A 23911-nucleotide genomic window follows, 5' to 3' on the forward strand; every position below is an offset into this window, starting at 1 on the left:
TAATTAGAAAAGACTGCATCAGGCTGGCAAGGAAGTCTTTATAAAGAGCCTTACGGGATGAAAACTAAAACCAAACTAATATTCAGACAGGCTTAGGAATCTGCCACTTCTATTTATTTATTTGTGGCAGGGTCTCACTGTGTAGCTCAGGCTGGCTTTGAACTGGCAATCTTCCTATCTCACGCTCCTAAGTGCTAGAATTGTGTCCAGCTTAAACCACCACTTCTACCATTGAGACTCACAAGAAACCACACAATTAAGTGCACAAGTGTAAAGATGATGTATCAAAAAGCAGTTGAAAGTGAGGGGTGACGGCAGGCAGCAGTCTGTCCCGGTACTTGGGAGATGGTGCTAGAGAATCAGTTCAAGGACAGCCTTGGCTACATACCAAGTTCTAGGCCCGCCAGGGCTACTTGAAAGCCTGACTCAACAAACAAAGAGACTTGAGTTCACCTGACACTGGGTACTAGTGAGAGAGCTGTCAATTGTAAAGCAGCGGGAGCCACTAGCCTGCTACTCACCCCACGGTTAACTTACATGAGCTGGTCACAGGTCTCCTACTTTCCATACAACCTGGTGCAAATTAGTTATCCTTTCTGAATCTCAACTTGCCTGTGTTTTTTTTAACCAGGATCTCAAGTGGCCCAGGCTGGCCTTGATCTTCTGGTCCTCCTGCTCCCACCTCTCAAGTGCTGAGACCACAAGAATGACCATAATACCTGGCTCTCAATTTCTACACTAGGGGTACAGGACTAAACCTGTGCAGGTTAAATGACAGGGCAAATGGATGTGGGCAACTCCGGGAACCATCCTCCATACACAGGTAGCACTCTCAAGCCCATAGCTGACATGTAGGACTTTTCAAACTCACACGGCCCCTAAGTAAGGCACGCCAGAGATGCTCAGGATGCAGGGTCTAACTGGAGCCTCTGAGCTCAAGAGATTTGAAATGCCACCTGCAAGAGTCACTCAAGTCAGTAAGATGCATCAGAGACAGGCAATCTTTGCTTGAATATGTGGGGGTCAGAAACTTACCATGTTAACACAGCATGTGGGGATTGCTGGAATGCTCCTTGTCAAGATTTCATTGTACTGGTTACAGCCTCTCAGTCATGTTTCTGAAAGGCTAACTTCACTAGAGGGCATCATATATCAGAAGAAATCACATCAGAGAAAAACATGTAAAGGAAAGACTTACTCAACATTTACTCAAACAGAGAAGTTTTGCACCCAACTGTACAAAACACACATGTTAACATAAAGCTGTTCACTTTAGCATATACATTAAAATGTTCAGGAGGGATTAAAGGAAACTTTCGACAAGGGAGGAAATGGAGCCAACAAGGTGGCGTTCCTGTGTTGTGACAGGCCAGCGGAATTATTGGGAAGCCTGGGTTCTTTCCAACCCCATACACAGCCTCCGTAACTTCACGCACAGTTCCTGCTTGCTCTGAAGTCACACAAACAGCACAGCACTACCTCTTTTTCCTTGCTGTAACCACCAGCTGTTCCCTCTCCCCCTCAAAAAAAAGCCACAAATCCAAAGGGAAAATTAGCAAGTTTCTATAAGACCAGCAAAGAAAATTTAAACCTAGGTCTGTATATAATCAAGTATTTAAAGCCAAATTATTTTAAAATGTTTTTTTCATTAACAACATAATGATACGGCTATAAAAAGTCATGGAGTTCCAAGAGTATCCAGAGAAATGAACTCAAATACCTCACAGCTCTGCCCACCACAGCTCACAGTAACAAATACCCCAAAGCTCCGCCCACCACTACAGTAACAGGCAAATACTCCAAAGCTCCGCCCACCACTACAGTAACAGGCAAATACCCCAAAGCTCCGCCCACCACTACAGTAACAGGCAAATACCCCAAAGCTCCGCCCACCACTACAGTAACAGGCAAATACCCCAAAGCTCCGCCCACCACTACAGTAACAGGCAAATACCCCAAAGCTCCGCCCACCACTACAGTAACAGGCAAATACCCCAAAGCTCCGCCCTCCACAATTGACAGTAACAAGCAAGGAAAACCTGGAGCCATGCCCAGCATTCCTCCACCTCACTCCACAACCCTGCACACCAGGGGTTCCTGAGAGAGGCAAAGGTTCCACCGTCAGGTAAAACAGTCAACTGACTTCAGCCTCCAAGTCCCTCCTCCCCCACCAAACAGCTCCATGTGCAATCCATTTCAACATTCCTTCACCCCACATAAACTTGTGGGTTGTTTTACTTTTCCTTTGAACCAGTTAAACCATGTGCCTCATCCCACACTGACTGTGAGTTACATGAAATCCTTAACACATGTTTATTTTCATGTCTGCCTGAGTCCCTCATGCTCTGGACAACTTTGTTACTAGGAAGCCACTACTCGGGACTGAGATATCCATCCTCACAATTAGAAACTCCTAACAGTGAAAGCAAATTACAATGGAAAGGTCCACCTCCCAAGGCATATTAATACACGGGCCTTTGGATTTTGAAAAGCATCGACCCTTTGTGAATTTGGTTGGGTGGAAGTACTGAGCACTGGATGAAGACAGGAAACTTGGTTTCACAATCTGTAAAACCCATCTGCAGAGTGCAACATGAAGATGGTTTCAGCATCCATCCCCAGCATCCCGTTGCCGCCCACTCATATTTACTGAGCACTTAGGAGTCCTTGGAAACAGTTGCACCAACTGAGGAAAATGATACTCAATCCGGTAGAACAATCCCCTTTACAAAGAAGTATGGTAGACTTCCGTGCGCTGTAAAATGGTTCTCAAACTGCCCCAGTCCTTTAAATGCATCCACGTTCATCAAGTCATCTGTCACAGTAGCTATTTTATTCCATGAAGGAAGAAGTAAATGGAAGAGTCTGTTTAGCTTCATGAAGTTCTAAGACTATAATTATGGAGAATTATAAGGCAAGTGAAGGCATGAAAAGGTGTGGATAACAATGGATGCAGGTGACCCAAGCCAGAACAATCGAGTTGTATTGAAGTCATCAAGTCCTCCCCTGCTTTCAGTACCCCCAAAATTAACTTAAAAAAAGAAAGAAAGAAACTGGGCTGGCAGGAGGGCTTAGCTTGTAAAGGTGCTCGCTGTAAACCTCATTCCCTGAATCTGATCCCCAGAGCCAAGACAGAGAAGAGAGAACCAACCCCAAAGTGGTCCTCTGACCTCCATATGTGCATCATGGTGTGCATGGGCCTGCACTCTATACACACACACAAACATACTAATAATGATACTAGTCACTTTAAATCATAATAGAGTTCTTTTTATTTAAATTCTTTTATTTATTGTGTGTATGAGTGTGTGTTTACATGTGGGCACATCCATGACACAGTGCACATGTGGAAGTCAGAATACAGCTGGTGGGAGTTGGTTTTCTCCTTCCACCAAGTACATTCCAGGAATTGAACTCAGGCTATCAGGCTTGGCAGCAAGTGCCTTTATCTGATGCGCCCTCTTGCTACCCCCTATAATAAATTTAAACTCTTTTTACTTACAAGAGGTACTTGGCCTATTTTCTTTGTTCAAAACTGTTTATATATATATATATATATATATATATATATATATAAAATACATATATATTAAACATATTACATGGTACAGATACACAAACATCTTTCAAATATATTTTAATATATAGACATCTATAACATACATAATTCTCAGACATACATAAGACCTGGTCCATCAGAAATATTTGTGTAGAACCTATTTAAATGTTATCAAAATGCCCACAAAGACAAATAATAAGACAGTTTATCAAATGCAATAACTTTGTGTGTTCTGACTCTAGGGCATTCGTTTTCCTAGGACATGAGACATTTCATAACAGCCACAGTCCTTCTTTCCACTGTAAGCAAAAGCATCAATAAAAGAAACTGGCTAACGCTTAAGAGAGATCAAATCAAGCAAGAGACACACACACAAAAGTGTTTAAAGCTCCAAAGGGTTAACCTAGGCAAATTGTCCATTTCTGTGAGCAGTGATAAAAAGTGAAGCATTAGAAGCAAATGCCAAAATCCAGAGTGAAGGCAGGTGGAATCCTCCATTCCATGAAGCCTTGGGCTGCCATCTCTTTTGACTGCTTCTCATTGATGCTTTTTGTGTACTCCAGACCATGAAACTGCCAACTACAGAAATTACAACCATGTGAAAATGTCTTCTACTCTAAAATTTGGGACTAGCAAAAACTAATAAATTGCCTTTTTAAAGGTTATCGATTAACCCGATTTCTAACCATTTTACAAATTTAAAAGCTAACGCAGTCCAGGAGGAAAGACTGAATATGTAAAGTCAGGAAATCAAGGAAATCACTCTCACCACTGCTGTTCAGGCCTGTGGGGAGGAGTTCTAGCCAGGGCGAGTCAAATAAGGAAAGAAAACTCTTCCAATCAGAAAGGAAAACGTGATTTCTACAAGACATGATCTTAAGTCTGGAAATCTCAGAAAGAAATTACAAAACTACCAGACAGAGGGGCTAATAGATTCAGCAGGGTTGCAGGGAACAAAAATCAACACAAAAATCAAAACACAAAAGCCAACTGTGAGTCAAGCATGGAGGTCTGTGCCCATAATCTCCACACGTGAGAGGCTGAGACACAAAGATTACCATATGTTCAAGGCCATCCTTGTCTACCTAGAGAGTTTCAGGCCAGTGTGGGGATTACAGTAAAATCCTACACAGGAAAAAAAAAAAAAAAAAAAAAAAAAAAAAGAAAGAAAGGAAGGGAGGGAGAGAGGGAGGTGAGAGTAAACCGAGAAAGAACTTAAGAAAACAATCCATTTTTATAAGGACACTCAAAACATTAAGATATCTAAGAATAAATTCAACCAAAGAGGAAAAAGACTTAAAAACTGTTACAAATTAAAACTCCAAAGCGCTGCCAAAAGAAATTAAAGGCAATTTAAATATTTAGAAAGAATCCCACATTTATGAATACGGCAACAAAACACAAAGTCATTTATAGAGGCAATATAATTTCTATCAAAATGCCAATGCTTTTTTCCAGGCACGTTAAAGAAAGAACTCTCCCATCCCATCCGTATGAAATGGAAAGGCGTTCCCAGCAGCCAGAGCACTGTGAAAGAACAACGCTGAAGACCAGCACTTGTAACAAAGGTACAGCAATCCAAACAGGACACCGTGGGCACAGAGAACCAGCACTGATCGGCAGCAGAAACTAGCCAGCAGTGAGTGAAGTGCTGACAGGTAACGGCAGAAGAGAAATTAGGGTTTGTTACTAACAGAAGACAGCTGGCCCTCACCTTAGGGTACACCAGTTTCCTGCACCGGTAGTAATAAATTCTCAGTGGCCTAAAACAAGCCTCTGCTCTAAGCGAGGGATCCAAATGTCTGAAACAGTGTCACTGGACCAAAGTTCAGGTATATGCCATTCTTCCTCCACACTGGGGATTACACCGCTTGCCTCATACAGCTGCCACAGTTCCTTGACTGAGACCATCGCCTTTCAACCTCTGCCTCTGCCCTGCGGTCACTGTCCCTGCTCTTCTGTGCATTATGTCCCTCTACCTCCCCTTGTATCAAGGATTAAGTGACCTCTTGTATGACCCATCCATATAACTCAAGACTGTTATCCTACTCCAGAGCTCCAAATCATTAAGAACTCCCTTTGCCATAAAAATAATGCATCTGAGCCTCCAGATTTCAGATTACAAGGTCACAGGCCTTTTTCCCACTGAAACGCAAGCATCTCATCAGGTGTATGAAAAGTTATCACACAGCACACAACTGTACTTTGAATACAAGGGTTTCACCTCTTCTGTATAAAGAGAGTGCAATTCTGCTCAAATGGAGTCTGTCCTGAACTACCTGTAAGCACGCATCTGACATGCCCACTCAGTAAGAATCCAGCTTTCTTTCTGCTGCACCAGTACAGGAAGGTCTTCCTGTTACAAGCAGGATTTACAGAGCTGCCTAATACTAACTAAGGCTTTAAATAAATCTGAAGCAAACTACTCTCCAAAGGCAACAAGTTTATTTTTACCCTCTAAATTTTTCCAGACAATTTCAAGGCCCACTAGCCCTTGAATCTCCTCCAGAATCAAGCAGTTTTCATTCCATGAAATCAAAATAAATTCCAGATGAATTAAAGAGTTACATGTAAACTATGAAAGCACTAAAGAATTAGAATAAAATATAACAATAAGAAAAAAAAATGGGCAAAGGATCAAAATAGTCACATATGAGAAAATACAAAAAAAAGATCAAATTAAGGCAGCGTGAGACATGTTTTCAATTACTAGTTTTTTCCCTATTTGTCAGGGATAATATGTAGCAAAAGTGAGCACAGAGGGGAGGGGACAAGGACACTGTTACTACGGGGGTTAACAAACAGGGATCCTTTAAAAGACAACACAGTAAAGCTGGTACTTAAGTGGATATATATATTTATACCCAAAAATATCATTCAAATTTTCTATCTTCGCAAAACACTCATAAAAATAAGAAACTGTCGGGCGGTGATGGCGCACGCCTTTAATCCCAGCACTCAGGAGGCAGAGCCAGGCGGATCTCTGTGAGTTCGAGGCCAGCCTGGGCTACCAAGTGAGTTCCAGGAAAGGCGCAAAGCTACACAGAGAAACCTTGTCTGGAAAAACCAAAAAAAAAAAAAAAAAAAAAATTAAAAAAAAATAAGAAACTATATTGTAAAGATCTTCACTGATGGCTGCGGCTGTAGCTCAAGGGAAGAGAGGCCATGGATTCATTCTCAACACAATAACTAGGGAATGAATAAATAACTTGCTGGAGTAGTATTATGTGTATATGAAAATCAGAAGAGTTTAACGTCCATCAATAGAGAAGTGGGGGCTGGAGAGACGGCTCCACAGTCCTGAGTGCTTAGAGCTCCTCAGAGTTCAGTTCCCAGCTCCCAAGTCGTGTGGCTCACAATCACCTGTCACTCCAGCCCCAAGAGATCCAATGCCTTTTTCTGGCCTCTCCCAGCACCTGGACTTATGTGCATATTAACACGCGCGCGCGCGCACACACACACACACACACACACACACACACACACACACACACACACACTTAAAACCATATCTACAGAAAACAGAGAAATGGCTAAGTTATGACCAACAGCTATGTAAGGGAGTACTGTGGGGACAGTTTTAAGCAGTGAAACCACAGTTAAAAGGCCATCAATGAAGTAAAATGAGCAACTTATAAAACTGGAAATAAATGATTCTGTTGTTAGTCAAAGGAAAGAAATCCTCCCAAACTCTATATATGATGTTTATATGTTAATAGAAGTCATGGGGGAAAAAAACATGATACAGGAAAGATACTGGTAATATAAATTAGTGAAAAAAGTGGTTACAGAGTTGTATAACTATATCTAAAAATTATACAACATAAGGATATCAACTACCTGAATAATGTGATTTTCACTGTTCTTTATATATTATTTTTCCCAATGTGTATAAATATTACATAGCACAGCTAATCTTCAAACAAATATCAACTAGATTCTTGTGTCTTCAAAGCAGGAAGACAAATGACCAGCAGCCAATTCTTATGCTCTCAACAGTCAGGAAAGATGTCACAAACCTGCCCTTCCGAATGCCAAGAGAATCATACATGGTTAACAATGTGCGTTCACACAAAAGCCTTTAAACTACTTGTGAGAATTAACCCGCCTTCTTCAGACTGGCTGTTGTGATGCTCACGGCAATGCTTCACTACTAAAAGTAGTTTTGAACTATTCTAATTTAAAGCTTCCTTTGGTGAGCTCGAGTAACATATAAAGTAAACCTCGACAATAGTCACACCTTGTGTTTAGCAAAACTGTGACTGATTAACACACTTATCCTACCTTATCGCTGGCTGACCCTAAAACAGCTTTCAGTGTGTTTAAAAGGGGGGCACAAACTGAGATCTGGCCAATGTTCGCTACAAAACCATAGCACAGCTTTTCAAGACTCATTTGGGGCAGGAAACAGACCCTGGCTCAAGAGAAGGTTCCTCCAGATAAGGTAAGGAAGCCTCTGCCTTCAGTTTTAATCCAAAATCTCCTGCATTCCCTTTGACTCACATTCTTCCTGCCTAGGCACATCGCCTGCCCGGTCACAGGTCTCAAAACCCTACATTCCCTTCAGTACAAGCTCAAACAGCCCTGCTCCATGAAGCTGCTTGTCTTTTGACCTCTGGAATTATTTACATGGTCAGCATGTGCTATTTCCATTCCAACATCCTTTTCCGATATTCTGATCTCCCATTATATTTTACCAGGGGCCAGAACCCATATATTCCATCCCTAACACATCCCCTGGAGACACAGAATGGAGCAGCCTACCCAAAAACACAACAGTGTTTATTTTGTTCCCTATGACATTTGGGCAGTATTGCCACTTTGGCCCAGAATGGTTGAAGGAGTACTGCGATAGAGGGAGCAACTGAATAGGTCCTGAGCTCAAAAATGATGGCCAAGCTCTACGGCCCATTCATGTAATCCCAGCACTTCAGAGTGTAGGCATGACCCTGGGCTTCAACACAGACCCTGTCTCAAAACAAAAAACGAAAGAAATGCAAAGATCATACCTGCCAGGTCACAGGAGGGTTTTAATCTCCAAAGCAAGAACGGTAGTTGGCTCAGCACAAAGGGTTAAGAAATGAGGTCTGTGGTCAGAAAGCATGGAATTCTCCCAACAACCCCTAGTTCTGTGGCCCTGGACTACTATGACTCCACCTTCCCTACCAAAAGGCCAAGGGAGACAAAAGTCACCTTCCTAAGGTGCCACATGAAATGATGCACACAGCACACAGCCACAATACTGGAAGGGGGCACACACTGTGCTGGCACCAGCCACATGTCCTCCAATGTCTACTGGATTCTGACACTCACTGCCTGGAGGTAAAATCCGATCCAACAAGTGAAGACCAAGACCCAAAGCGCTCTTACTTCAGAGATCTCTGCTTGCTACATAAATGCCCACCTAACCACAAGGGCTAAGTTTCTCTAAATTCTTTTTCTGGTTCAGTAATTCACTACAATCATGCTCGTGAAACAGGGAAAGCACAATACTTGATTAAACAATCACAGTTTATTACACTGTAACAGGCTCAACTCAGAAACAGCTAAGTGGAAGGAAGAGGTGCACTGAGAAAGGTCTGGGAGAGGGAGAGTGGACACAAAGCGTCCACGCCTCTCAGGAAATCCAGGTGTCAACTGCCCTCTACCTTAACACGTTCTCCACTGTTCCAGGCTTGCATTACCTAAATAGGACTAGTGAAATCAGAGACCCCCTAAATAAACTCAGTATCTAGTTTCCTCTCCCTTCTCAGAGACTTGGGCGAGCATGGGGGGGGGGGAGATGGGGGGGGATGGGGGGGTGCTGAACGTTCCAAACTTCTAATTTTGGACCATTAGCACAAACTCCCAGTGTAATCAAGAGACACTGGAGATAACAGAAGCTATTCTTACCATTCAGAAAATTCCAAGGTTTTTTTTTAAGCCCAATGTCAAGAACCAGAGAAAGATCAGATACAGTTTATCAAATATGCAATAAATAGAAGTTGCTATTTTTAAAACCAACCAGCAGACTACTGAAATAATGCAAGCATAAAGAAGAGGGGGAGCCCAAACCTTACAAAAGTGGCAACAACAGAGAAAGTAGGGAGACGTGCAAAATTGTATACAAAAGTTCAAGACAGGACAATTAAATGGACAAAAACAGACAAACCCTGCCAGGAAATGGGATACTGGACTGAGAATAGCTTTAGCTCAGCTAAGTGAGGCAGAAAGTGGTGACTAAGGATTTCAGAGGGACACTAAACAGGTAGGACCTAGAGCTGTGCGGACAAGGCCAGACTCTCAGCTATCCACACAGGTAAGGCCCTCCCACAAGTCCCCACTGCTTCAAGCACTGATGGTACTAGCCAACGATGTCATTTAAGCCAGTGTGTGCCCTCCAAGAGTCACATAAGTTGGGCCAATCAAGTGGCACAGGCCTGTAACTCGAGCTGCTGGGAAGGCTACAGCAAAAGGGCTACAAGTTCGAGACCAGCCTAGACTACTTTTAGACACTTGCTTTCCAAATATACATATATATACATACATACATATATGTGTATTAATATATATATATTATATATAGTTATATATATATATGTTACCTAACAATCAAGCCAATTCCTCAGCCTCCGAGGACTCCCTCTTCTAATTCAACTTTGTTTTTCTCCTCTGCTAGTGATGGAAACCAAACCCTGAGCTTTGCATACGCTAAGCAAACACTACCACTGAAGTTAGCCCAGCCCTGGAATTCATCAGTCCCATCCCACTACACATATTAAGGCAGAAATGGCTAGTGGTTCCAGATGGCTGTCTATCAGGGCAAGGAAGACAGGGCATGGCAGCAAGAGCAGGAAGCTGAGAGCACATCTCAACCCCACACAGAAGAAACAGAGAAAGAACAGGACACAGAATGTCCTGATTAGTGTCAACTTGACACAAGCTAAAGTTGTCTAAGAAAAGGAACCCCAATTAAGAAATGCCTCCATCAGGTTGTCCAGCAGACATTTTCTTGATAGACTAATGACGTGTAGGGCCTAGTCCATTGTGAATGGTGCCACTCCTGGGCAGGAGGTCCTGGATAAGTATAAAAAAGCAGTCTGAGAAAGCCATGAGGAGCAAGCCAGTAAGTAGCATTCCTCCATAGTCTCTCCTTCAGATTCTACCTCCTGTCTTGAGTTCCTACCCTGACTTCCTTCAATGGCAGACTGTGATATAGAAGTGTAAGCAAAATCAGCATTTTCTTTCACCCTACTTCTGGTGGTGTTTTATCACAGCAATAGAAACTCTAAGACATAGGGCCAGGCTATAAATCCTCCAACTCTGCCCTCAGATTGTGATACCCTTCCTGACCACTTCATAAAGGTCCCATGATTATCTCCAGTTGTGTGATCAACTGCAGACCACGCGTCCAAATAAATGCCTGAGCCTGTAAGAGATCTTTCACCCCTATTCTTCTCCATTATGATGGTACCAGAAGAGGCTTCTAGACTGTCAAAGCTGTCACTGATGCCAGGAGTAGGCAAGAAGGCCATCGCCCTGACCCAAGGTGTCAGCTAAGACCATTTGGGGGACAGTAGTGAGACATGATCACATCAACAGAACTCAACAGCCTGGTGACACTGCCTTTCTACAGCTGTCTAGCAGGAGTGAGGAACCCTGCTGTGCCAATGGCCAATTCCTCAAAAGCACTGAGCAACATGAGTCACCCAAAATGAAACGATAAATCTGAATACCCCATAATGATCATGGGAAATGAACTCAGATCTAAAAGGCTTCTGAAAAAAACTCTCCTAGCCCAGACTGTTTCATCAGAGAATTCTATCAAAGGAAAAAAGAATTAAAACTAACTCTTTATAATGTCTCCTAGGAAACAGATGATGAATTGGAAGCACTTCTCAATTTTATGAAACTAGTATCACCTCAAAGCAGAAACTAGAAAAACAGTATAAAAGTACCACAGAGATATAAACCTTCAGAAAGCATTTGAAAAGGAATTCAATGATATTAAAAACTGTTTGAATCCAGGATGTAAAGCTGTTCAATAGTCAGCAATCAATACAATACACAATACTAATAGGTCCAAGAAAAATAAGCACACGGTCATACAAACCGAGACACACACACACACACACACACACACACACACACACACACACAAATGGCTTTTTGGTTTTGGTTTTTCAAGACAGGGTTTCTCTATGTAGTTTTGGTGCCTGTCCTGGATCTCGCTCTGTAGACCAGGCTGGCCTTGAACTCACAGGGATCCACCTGGCTCTGCCTCCTGAGTGCTGCAAAAATGGCTTTTGAAAACAACCTATTACTTGCTGTGATCATGTATTTTGACTGTCAGCCTGAAAGAAGCAACTAGAAGATTTGTACCACGCCTCTAGTCATGTCCACAAGGACAGTTACAGAAGAACTGACTATACCAAAAAACAAATAGTAACAAGTATTGATGCTGAGAAATGGAAACCTGGTCACAACCATTGGTGAGATAGTAAACTCATACAACCAGTTTGGAAAACAGTCTAGTAGTTATTCAAAAAGTTAAACACCATTACCCTATACAAAGCTTATACATGAATGTTCACAACAGCATTATTCCAAATAGCCACTAAGCAAAACAACTCAAGAGTCAACCAGCTGATGAATGGATAAATGTGGCAGGCTGGGTGTGGTGGTGCACACCTTTAATACCAGCATTCAGGAGGCAGAGACAGGCAGATCTTGAGAATGAGGCCAGCCTGGTACATAATGAGATTTCTAGGCCAGTCAAGGCTACATAGTGAGACTCTCTCAAACGCCAAAATAAACAACAACAACAATAATAAATGTGGCACTATCCATACAAAAGATGGTTTGGCAATAGAAAAAAACTAAGAACTGTTGTATCATACCATGTGTGGTGGTGTGAGAATATCCTCCAAAGGCTCGTGTATTTGAATACTTGTTCTCCAGTTGACAGAACTGTAAGGGAAGGAGTAAGGAAGTGTGGCCTTGCTGGAGAAGATGTTTCACTGGGGGTGGGTTTTTGAAGTTTCAAAAGAATGTACTATTCCCAGTGTGCTCTCTCTCTTTGCCTCCTGCCTGCAGATTAAGATGTGAGCTCTTAGCTGTTCCTGTTGCCCTTCCTTTGCCTACCATCATGGGCTCTTAGCCTCCTGAAACTATAAGCCCCATTAAAAACTTTGTTTATAACTTACTTTGGTCATGTTGGCTTGTCACAGCAACAGAAGAGTAACCAAGACACTGTGCACAGGAACCCTGAAAACATTGTGCTAAGTGAAAAAAGCCATTCAAAAATGACCAGATAAAGCTGGGCATGATTATGTGTAATCCCAGCATTTGGGGACCTGAGACAAGAGGATAACCGTGAACTCAAGGCCAGCCTGGGTTACATAGTGAGTTCTAGGCTAGCCTGGGCTATAAACATAGACCTGTACCAAAAAGGGGAGGGAGGTTATAGAGGGAGGAAGTACGAGAGGGCTAAACAGTATCTCATCGGTCCATTTATATAAAATGGCTGGAATAAACAAATCTAGGAGAAAGCAGACCATAGCTGCTTCGAGAAAAGGAGAGTTTAGAAGAGGGCAGAAGTGTCACTGCTAATGCACACAGGGATTCTTTAGGATAATGAAAATGTTTTAAAATTGATCGTGGTGAAGGCTGTACAACTTAACGAATAAAAGGCACTGCCTGTCAGATCCCCCAGCAGCCTACACCATAGAAACTGGCAAAGTAATTCTAAAATTCACAGAAACTTCCTGGCACAGTGACACAATCCTGCAACCAATCTTAGCACACAGGAAGTAGACATCCAAGGTTAGCCTGGATTACCCAGTGAGTTCTGAGATAGCTTGGGCTACAGAGTGAGAAACAAAACAAACAAAAAATTATACAGACTTCTAAGAAAACAAAAACAAGTTAAAAATAATCTTAATGAAGAATAAAACATGAGCCAGGCGGTGGTGGCACACGCCTTTAATCCCAGCACTTGGGAGGCAGAGGCAGGCGGATCTCTGTGAGTTCGAGGCCAGCCTGGTCTACACAGGGAGTTCCAGGACAGGCTCCAAAAGCTAAACAGAGAAAACCTGTCTCAAAAAAAAAAAAAAAAAAGAATAAAATACATCAGGCCAGATGGCATGGCTAGTAAGGATCCTTACTGCCAACCTAGTGACCTGAGTTTGACTGCTGGGACCCATGTGAGAACCAATCCCTGGAAGTTATCCTCTGACCTCCACATACCACACACACACACACACACACACACACACACACACACACACACGGAAAATTAATAATAAAAATGGAGTAAGAAATTATTTCCAAAGAACGAAATAGGATTCGTGTTTCTGTTTTCAAATCTCCGCACAAAGCAACAGCAAAGAAGATAGTGTGGTGCAGCCATGAAAACACAGACAGACCCAGGGAAAGGAGCTGAGGGTTCAGAAATAACCTGCAGATCTACACAACCTCCATATGGCCCGGCAATTACACTGCTGGGTACTGACTCCCAGGAAGTCCAAATTTACATTCACATAAAAACATAAACACACACACAAATGTTCCTAAGAGCCAAACCCTGAAAACAAGCCAGATGCCCTTCAGTGTGCACATCGCTATGGAGGAAGTGCTAAGGAGACTGGAATGCAAGGGTGGGAAAAGAACAAGCTCGTGCATACTACAATGAATCCCGAGAGAATCATACCAAATGGGGGTGGACAAAAGCCAAAGCCCACGGACTGAAAGTTGTTTAAATCCACTAGTATGGCATTCCTTCAGTGACAAAACTGTGAAAACAGAAAACAGACTGGTACTTGTCAGAAGTCAGGAAGGGAGGGAACGTGTCCATCAGGGGCAAAAGAATGAGGCCTCAGGGCAGAACTGTTCTGTATCCTGGTTGTGTATATGTTTTGGGGGTTTGAGACAAGTCTCATTATGTACCCTAGAGTGAGCTGGAATTCACTATGTGACCCAGAGTAGCTTCAAACTACCAATCCTCCTGCCTCAGCCTCCGAAGTGTTAGGACCACCGGCACATATCACTGCACCTGGCCCTGCATAGTCCTAGTTTCTGACAGGAAGGAGGGGGGAGAGAGAGAGAGAGAGGAAGAGTAACAGGCATCTCCAAACTTTGTGACTTTAGACAATTCATCTTGCTTCTTCACTTAGAAACACAAATTAACAAATATCACTATGGTTGGACTGTCAAAATATATTCACATTCTAGGAGTACCCATTCTCAACACTTTGATTCAACATAGTGTTTGAGATCATAGCCAGAGAAATAAGACAAGAGAAAGAAACAAAGGGGACACACATAAAAAAGAAGCTGAACTATCTCTACTTGAAGCTGTCATCTTATAATTGAGGAACCCTAAAACTCCATAAGACAAGTAATATAATAACCCTTCCCAGTAAGATACAAAATCACACAACAATCGGTAGCTTTTCATACACCAAGAAAAAAATCCAGGAGTAATGCCTTTAATCTCAGCACTCAGGAGGTAGAGGCATGCAGATCTAAGTTTGAGACCAGCCTGGGCTACAGAATAGGTTCCAGAACAGCCAGGGCTACACAGAGAAACCCTGCCTCAAAAAACAAAACAAAAATCTCACTGAGAAAGTAATCAGGAAAATAATTTTACTCACAATAGTCTTAGGGAAAAAATCTTAAGCATAAACCTACCCAAAAACATAAAATATAAAACACTAAAGAAATATACTGAAGAAACACAAGAAAGGAAACACTGTTCATAGAGTGGCAGAATTTCTACTGTGAAACAGCTGTGTGATGGTTAATACTGTTAACCTGACAGGATCTAGAATGGTGTGGAAACCAGCCTGTGGACATGGCTCTGAGGGATTCCCTAGATTGGGTTCATTGAAACGGGAAGCCCCACCTCACTGCAGATGGCACCAGCCCGTGGGCAGGGATGCTGGACTGAACAGAAGGGCTGAAGCAGGGTTTGAGAACTCCAGTGTGCATCACTGTCTCCATCTGGACTGTGAGACAATGTGACCAGGTGCCTCCTGTTCATGTCCCCTCTTTCCATACCATGATGAACTGTATCCTGTAACTGTGAGACAATGTGACCAGGTGCCTCATGCTCCTGTCCCCTCTTTCCATACCATGATGAACTGCATCCTGTAACTGTGAGACAATGTGACCAGGTGCCTCATGCTCCTGTCCCCCCTTTCCATACCAAGATGAACTGTATCCTGTAACTGTGAGACAATGTGACCAGGTGCCTCATGCTCCTGTCCCCTCTTTCCATACCAAGATGAACTGTATCCTGTAACTGTGAGACAATGTGACCAGGTGCCTCATGCTCCTGTCCCCTCTTTCCATACCAAGATGAACTGTATCCTGTAACTGTGAGCTGAAATCACCTCATCCTACCCTAAGCTGCTCCAGTCAGCTACTTCCTCACAACATAAAGTAAATAACACAGTATGTCTGAAAACATCAAAATTAAACTCATTCTTTGATACAATTAACATGTGCTAACTGAACAGACATGAACACAGAAGCACATCCTAATATCTGAAAACTATAAATATTACATAGAAAGAAAAAAGACTAGAAATGTGGTTATATGGAGCACTTTACAACGGGAGGGTTATGTGAATTATTAGGGAAGGCCTAAACACATCACTTGAGAAGTCTTAAGAATAATCCCAAAAGTCAGAATCAGACATTTAAGAGTTCAAATATAAGACTCCCTTTTTTCTGAGACTTAACAAAATTCTAAATCAAAAAGAAAGAAAGAAATATAGCTTTGGGAACAATTGAATCCAATGAGGACTCAGTTCCAATGAAGATCAGTACCTTCAACAGACAAGAATTCTTCATCACAGTAGCAAAGAGGAAATATAATAATTCAAAAAGGAATAAATAAATATAGCTTTGGGAACAATTGAATCCAATGAAGACTCAATTCCAAGGAAGATCAGTCCCTCAATAGAACTTTCCATCACTGTAGCCAAGGGGAACTCTAACTTCCACCATCTAGCCTCAGAAGGAACCAGGAGCTGGTTGCCGATTTTATTACTACCGTAAGGAAAGCTAATGAGTAAGGCCTGGCCTACTGTACTTCAGCTGTGCCCTGCCCCACAAGAGAACAAAACACACACTTTTTCCTTAATCAACCGGCTTTAATGAACAACTTAAGGTTTAGGGAGGTGTGGTGGCTCACAATGTACTTTCAGCACTGGTGAGGATGTGGCACCTCAGTTCAAAGGCCAGCCTAGTCACATAAAGACCCTATTCGGAAGAGGGGAGTAGGGAAGAAGAAGAAATAATACATTCTTACTAAATTTCAAGATTATATAATGAAGCATTAAGACTGTTCAATAATCGCAAGAGCACATGAAAGGCAAAAGGCAGATTTCATGTAAAAATCCCCCATCACAGAAAGAATGGCCCTCAGCTGTCACAGGAAGGCATACTCCACATGGATATTCAGAAACCTTGGGCATAATTTGTAATACAGGAACGATTTTTGTTCAAGCAATCCCTTGAAAATAAAGGCACAAGAGTAGCATATATTTTGAGTTTACACTGAGCTAAAACAGGCATGCATGCGGCACAGAAGAACACAGGCCGGACAAAGTGGCACATGCCTGCAATCAGCACCAAGGAAGTGCAGTGAGGAGGATCGGGAACTCAAGTCCAGCCTGCTCCACTTGGCACAGTTCAAGGTCAGGCTGGGCTTTGTAGCAGGACCCTGACTCCAAGGCAAGCTTTCAAAAAAAAAGTGTTTTAGCTTCTCCTACTGTCCATCTTTTCTCCCTGTCCTAATTAAGGTTACTACTGCTGCAGAGAAACATGAAACACTATGACCAAAGCCACGGCATGTCGTCAAAGTGACTGTGCCTACCATTTTACACTCCTATCAACAGGAGTTCCCGCTGGTCTGCACAACCACACTGGTAGGGATCAGCTTTTATAAGGTTACTGCTTTCTGAATCACTCGAGTAAATCTGTCTCATCTACCCACAGTGCTGATTTCTGTTATGACTGGAATGGCTCTGCGGCATGTTCTAAAGAAATCAACGGCTGCACCTGGGGCAGGTTTGCACTCCCACCCTGAGGTGACTGCCCTGCATTGTGGTGGTGTCGGCGCTGAGGAACTGTCGTGCTATACCCATCTGCACGATCCGTTTACAACCAGCCCATGTCATCAGTGACTGCTTCCACATTAAAATCACTTCTGTGCAAATAGGTAAGTACTCAAAATAAGCTGGGGGTGGAAGCATGTGTCTATAATCCCATCATTTGAAAGCTAGAGGCAAAGGATCAGGGGTTCAAGGCCAGCTTCAGCTACATAGAGACTTCAGAACCAGCCTGGGCTACATGAGACCTGGTCTCAAAATAACAACAAAAGTCTAATATTAAAAAAAAAAACAGAACAAAAAAAACCGCCTTTAATCCCAGCACTCAGGAGGCAGAGGCAGGCAGATCTCTGAGTTCAAGGTCAGCTGGTCTACAGAGCTAGTTCTAGGACATTACAGGCTAAACAGAGAAACCCTGTCTCAAAAAAAAAAAAAAAAAAAGAAGGTGGAGGGAGGAAGGAAGAGAGGAAGGGAGGGGGAGGGAAGGAGGAGGGAGTGAAAACAACCTAATACCCATCCTCCTAGCAGTATTCAATTTTCCCAAAACTTACCTTAGATTCTTCCCACTCACTCCCTTGGAACCCTCACAAAGAATTCAGTTAGCTTCTCTTTATCATCAGTCAACAGTACCTCCAATCTCCAAGCATTAGTTATAAAATACACAACTTTTGTTCTGTAGAGGAGTCCCACCTCTGACTCTCACACCTGACTGCTCTTCACACCCAATCCATCTTACATTCTATTCTGATTGGAAACATAAGGAATCTAAACTCAGCTCTGCCTCGGCTCACGTCCAGCCTATACCCCAAACCTGGATTATGAAATGGTCCTTAACTGGTCTCTTCTTTATATTCTGTTACTAGACACCTCTCCAGAACATAACTAGGTGCCGTACTGTGTATTAGCCTGTAACCTCAGCATTTATTAAGTGCTGAGGCAGGAGGATAACCTTGTGTTTGAAGCCAGCTACATAGCAAGTTCCAGGCCAGCCTGGGCTACAGAAAAATAAAGCCCAATAAATAAGCAAATCAGCAGAACAGAAAGTTGATCATATTACTCCATGTCTTAGGTAGGATTTCTAGGGCTGCCATAAAACACCATGACCAAAACCAATCAGGGAAGAAAGGGTCACTTCAACTTACAACTCTCCGCCACAGGACGTCACTGAGGAAAGTCAGGGCAGGAAATCAAGGCAGGAATCTAGAGGCGAGACCTGAAGCAGAGGCCAAGGAGAAATGCTGCTTACTGGCTTGCTTCCCATGACTTGCTCAGCCCACGTTCTTATCCAACTCAGGACCAGCTGCCCAGGGACAACACCACCCCCAAGTAGGCTGGGCCCTTCCATATCAATCATTAATTAAGAGTGTGACCTACAGACTTGCCTACAGGCCATCTGATGGAGGGATTTTCTCAACTGAGGTTCCTCTTCCCAGGAAACTCCAGTTGGCCAGCTGACAGAAAAGAATAACCCTAGTTTAGCTCTAAACTTACTGTCCTTAGGAAATCCTTACTGCCAGCAGCATAAGGTCAATCCTAGCTGCGAATTCACAGCCTGGACCTAACTTTCCCTGTTCCTCTCCCTGAAGGGATACACTCTCTCTGCCCTGACTGAGTTCCTCCCACCCAGAAGCCGATCTCCCTCACGTCTGCTTGGCTAGGTCCGTGCCAGCCCATGTTCCCACAGTTCTCTGTACCCACGCTGTTACAGCTGAGTGCTTAGCACACTGTAAGTTAATCATCTATCTTCCCCTCGTCTTCAGATTGGACTTGGGCCCCTCCTTGAACTCAAGGATTAGATGAGCAATTAATTTTACATTCCAAGCAGGTAGAAAGACTCAAGAAAGAGTTGAGGAAACAATGAAAGTCACGGCCACTCCTATTTATGTCATTTTTTTTCTATAAAGACTGAGAAAATAAAAGACTCAGGAGGCAGAGGCAGGCAGATCGCTGTGAGTTCGAGGCCAGCCTGGTCTACAGAGAGTGTTCCAAGACAGCCAGGGCTACACAGAAAAACCCTGTCTCAAAAAAGAAAAAAGAAAAAAAAAGAAAAAAAAGTCTAGGAAACTTATTAGCATAGCTTGGCAATTAACTGTACTAAAACCAGTTTGTTTTTAAATTCATCCATCAAATTATTCTCTCAAAGAATTTAACCGGGGTTGGGCAGATGGCTCAGGGGGTAAAGTACTTGCCACACAGGCATGAGGACCTGAGTTCAGAGCCCCAGCACCCAAGTAAAACCCCAGGTTTAGCAGCACGTGTATGTATGTAATCCAAGCACCAGGAGGCAGAAATAGGATGACGCCAGGGGCTTGATGGAGAAAAAAAAAAAAAAAAGGCCAATCTTGTCAGGTTCAGTGAGAGACCCTTTCCTCAAAGTCTTTACATGTACATGTGCATGCCCCCCACACACACATGCATACACCACACACAAATACAAAAGACTTGAATAAAAACTAAAATTACTGATTTGTGTTTCCTGGTAGGTATTAGTTACAATTCTGTTTTAAAAGTTTTTAAGAATATTGGAATTCAAAGCTGGCCAGGATAGCTCATTCTTAGAGTCCTAACTCTCAGGAGGCTGAGTGTCTAGGACTGCCTGGGTTCAAAGCCAGCAAGAATTACAGATCCAAGTTCCCGACCAGCCCGTCTTACAGATGCCATTGATGTCTTCTTAAAAACAAAGTAAATGGGGGTAGCGGGGTGGGGGGGTTGGGGGGGTGAGGGGGTGAGGGGGTGGCGCACATGCCTTTATTGCCAACACCCGCACTTGGGAAGCAGAGGCAGGCAGATCTCTGTGAGTTTGAGGCCAACCTGGTCTCCAAAGCCAGTTCCAGGACAGTCAGGGCTATTACACAAAGAAACCTTGTCTCAAAAAAAAAAAAACAAAAAAACAAAAAACCCACGAGTAAACAAAACAAAGTAAAATGAATATACTACTTAACCAACGTAATTATAGCCACTGCCACATAAATTACAAAGGATATCAAAAGAATGAATCATAATTGTTTATACAACCAAAAGACCTTGAAAACTCAGCTCACATATCCCCTTAGCACATGATACACCGTATGCATACAGTGAAGGGATGGAAGAACACAGGGGCCAGGCCTTGTGGTACAGGGCTGTAATTTCAGCTATTCAGAGGGCTGAGGCAGGAAGAAGATCACAAGTTCAAGACCACCCTGGGCTACAGAATGAGTTCAAAACTAATCTCGGCAATTCAGTGAGACTCAGTCTCAAAATAAAAAGGAAAGGGGCAGACAGGGTGGGGTGGGGGTGGGGCACACACTGGACTCACAATGCTAGCTGAATGGTTAAGGACAAATGACTTAAACTTCAATGTGCTCCAGTTCCCTCACCTGTTAAAGTAACCACTTTTACACTGGTGTTGAGTGACTGAATTGACACTTAGAAGGCCCTGGACACACTGCCAGGCTGAGTAGCGTCTACTAATAAACGTCAATTCTCACCACTGCTTTTAAGTCTTTTATATGCACTGGCCCCCCTCCCCTTACAAAACCTCAAGGAAGGGTGTTTGGCCAATAACTGTCTTCTCCCTTCAGAGACAAAACACCCACAGAAGTTACCGAACCACCATATCTTAAGAAGCAACCTAGTTATCAATATAACCTCAACCATAGGCCAAACTGACCCTAAGTCCCCAGATTCAGTTTCGAAGAGTCCCCCTCCTGACATCTGCAGTAACTAGCCTTTCGACTCGGTGGGAAAAGAGGGATCCCCAACATTTGTTCATCTTAAAGGTAGAAGCCATGTGAAAATCACAGTGCCAGATGTACACTGGGCACTCCTGAGACAGTAGCTATTGATGACTGAAGCTAAGCAAGAGTTTTCAATTTTTTTACTAATCCCAAAATACACAAGTTTAAGGGCTGAAGCTACAGCTCAGCGGTTAAGAGCACTTATTGTTCTTTTAGGGGACCAGGGTTGGGTTCCCAACACCCACATTAGGTGACTCAAAAACATCCGTAATCCAGCTTCAGGAGGTTTCCACATTGCATGATGCATATAAACTCATGCAGCCTCAAATAGACAAAAATAATATTTTTAAATACACAAATTTTGCAAAGTCTTTCATTAAAACAGTAGTTTTTTAAGTAGCCCAACTATTTGTTTGTTTGTTTTCGAGACAGGTTTTCTCTGTGTAGCTTTGGAACCTGTCCTGGATCTCACTCTGTAGACCAGGCTGGCCTTGAACGCAGAGATCCACCTGCCTCCGCCTCCTGAGTGCTGGGATTAAAGGCGTGAGCCACCACCGCCCGGCTTAAGTAAGTATCCTAACTATTTAAACTTTTTATGATGAGATGTTTCTCTGCCGAAATACGTGAAGGACGTGAATGGGAAGCATTTATCTTTGGTAATCCCTTCACCAACATGTCTTCAATACTTTTCTTGGACTTAAACTGAACTGCAAAACTACATCCATTCAAAGCACACTGAATACAGTAAGTTAACTTTAAAGGCAACTAACCCTTCAGGAAAGGACAAGAAAACTAAACAGCTCCACAACCACAAGCAAGCACCGTATTTCTTTATTGCTTCTGGCCAAATATAATCTTAGATGTTGAGATACAACCGGAAAGACTAAACCTGGCAGGTGGGCGTGGTAAAGCACGCCTATTATCGCACCAATACAAGGGCAGAGGGAAGAAGGACCGTGAGTGGGAAGACTAGCCCTTAGCAAGAGCATGCCTCAAAAAGCGGACAGAAAAAAACAGACTCGACGTCAGCCTACCATTCCTTCTGTGGAACTGCCACCTAAACCTAGTGCACACCTCTGGCACTCGCAGCAAAGAGACAGCCTGAGCCCTGGATAGCTTTGTTGTGTGTTTCCCACGTGGCGACCCCAGAGGAGCCTTGTGCATCCGGGGCCTGGCCCCTGGCACACCTTAGGTGGTGTCGGGGGACCCAGCAGCTCCCGGGGGCCGCCAAGGTGTGATGTGGACAGAAAGGTGCCTGTCCGCGAGCCCAGACGGGGCACCGGGCGCCCCTCGTCCAGCAGCCCGCTCGGCTCCAGAGGCCTCCGCCTGTCTGGAGTCGCTCGCCCTAACCCTCCGCCCAACTCCCACGAGTGACCGTCCCCCAGGGCCCACCGGAGGAAGCGTGCGTTGGGGGGAAAAAGTGGCCCACGCCGCAGCTCCCCCTCCGCCCACTCGGGGATATCCCCGGGCCGCCGCCATGTTCCCCCGCGCCGAAACCCGCACCTGACACCGCGGGCCGCGCACCTGGGCCACGCCGGGGGGAACCGCGCGACGTTGCGGGGACACTGGAGAGAGACTGCGACTCCACGGGGGGGTCACAACCTGCTAGCAGAACCCGCCGCTAATTCATCCCGGAGCGGGGAGGCGTCCAGCCCGTCGCCTTAGTAATGCGTCCCGCCAGGCTCCACCCTGATTGGCTGCGGGCGCTGTGACGCAGCGGCGTCCCCGGCTACGTAAAAGCCCTTGTGCGGAGCGCCCCGCCCCTGCTCCGCAGCCCGGTGAGATCCCGACGTCGTCTAGGCTCCTTTAAAGGGGCCGTGCCCAGATCTTGGTCTGGCCTGCTGCTGGTGACTGGCTGAGGAAGCAAGTGGGCTAAGGGCGGCGGGAAACCAGGATCGGAACTCAGTGAAGATCTCTCTCTGTTCCGGGGAACCCAGTTGCTGCATACGGCATATCAAATCTAGAGCACTCATTTGCAAGCCTGATTTTTACGCCCCAAGTCAAAGAGCAAATTATAATCCAGCCAGTTCTAGAGCCCCGGGTCCTGATGGCGTAAAACTAAAGGCACCTTCGACCTCTGAGGTTGCCTAATGGAGAACACATTCGAGGCACTAATTTGCAAGCCTTGTTTCTTGCCCCAAATCAAAGAACAAATCCACAGTTCCTGGTGCACAACTGTTGCTAATTCAACCGTGTTTGCTCAGCTCTCAATTTACACCCCCCACCCCCGACAGTCCACCTTTTTTTGGAGCATATTCTTCTTGGAAGGTCTTCAGCTGTTGCTAATTCAACCTTGTTTGCTCAGCTCTCAATTTACACACACACACACACACACACTTTTTTTTTTTTTTTTTTTTTTTTTTTTTGTAGCATACTCTTCTTGAAAGGTCTTCCGTGCCTGCCGTGGAACCTACTAGATGGATGGTAGCGATTGTGGTTAATTTAACCTCTCTGCACTTCCCCTGAACAATGCCTTTCTGCTGGCAAAATCTTTAAAAATAATAAACATCCACGCATAGTCTACAGAACCCCTC

At 43.9% G+C, this 23911-nt stretch overlaps 1 protein-coding gene across 3 annotated transcripts in view; it reads right to left on the bottom strand.

Moving 5' to 3' along the window:
• Positions 1-23057, bottom strand: part of Lclat1 (lysocardiolipin acyltransferase 1) — a 126924-nt gene extending 103867 nt beyond the window's left edge. Inside the window, exon 1 of one of the 3 annotated variants that reach the window (XM_059248408.1) lies at positions 22902-23057. The gene's annotated coding sequence lies outside the window, so the exon portion shown is untranslated. Of the gene's footprint in view, positions 1-18800; positions 18949-22880 lie in introns of those variants that run through there. The other 2 variants (XM_059248406.1, XM_059248407.1) reach the window with 2 other exon arrangements.
• Positions 23058-23911: the final 854 nt, after the last annotated feature.

The sequence above is a fragment of the Peromyscus eremicus genome, chromosome 22 (genome assembly GCF_949786415.1).
Source record: "Peromyscus eremicus chromosome 22, PerEre_H2_v1, whole genome shotgun sequence".
Taxonomy (NCBI): Eukaryota; Metazoa; Chordata; class Mammalia; order Rodentia; family Cricetidae; genus Peromyscus; species Peromyscus eremicus.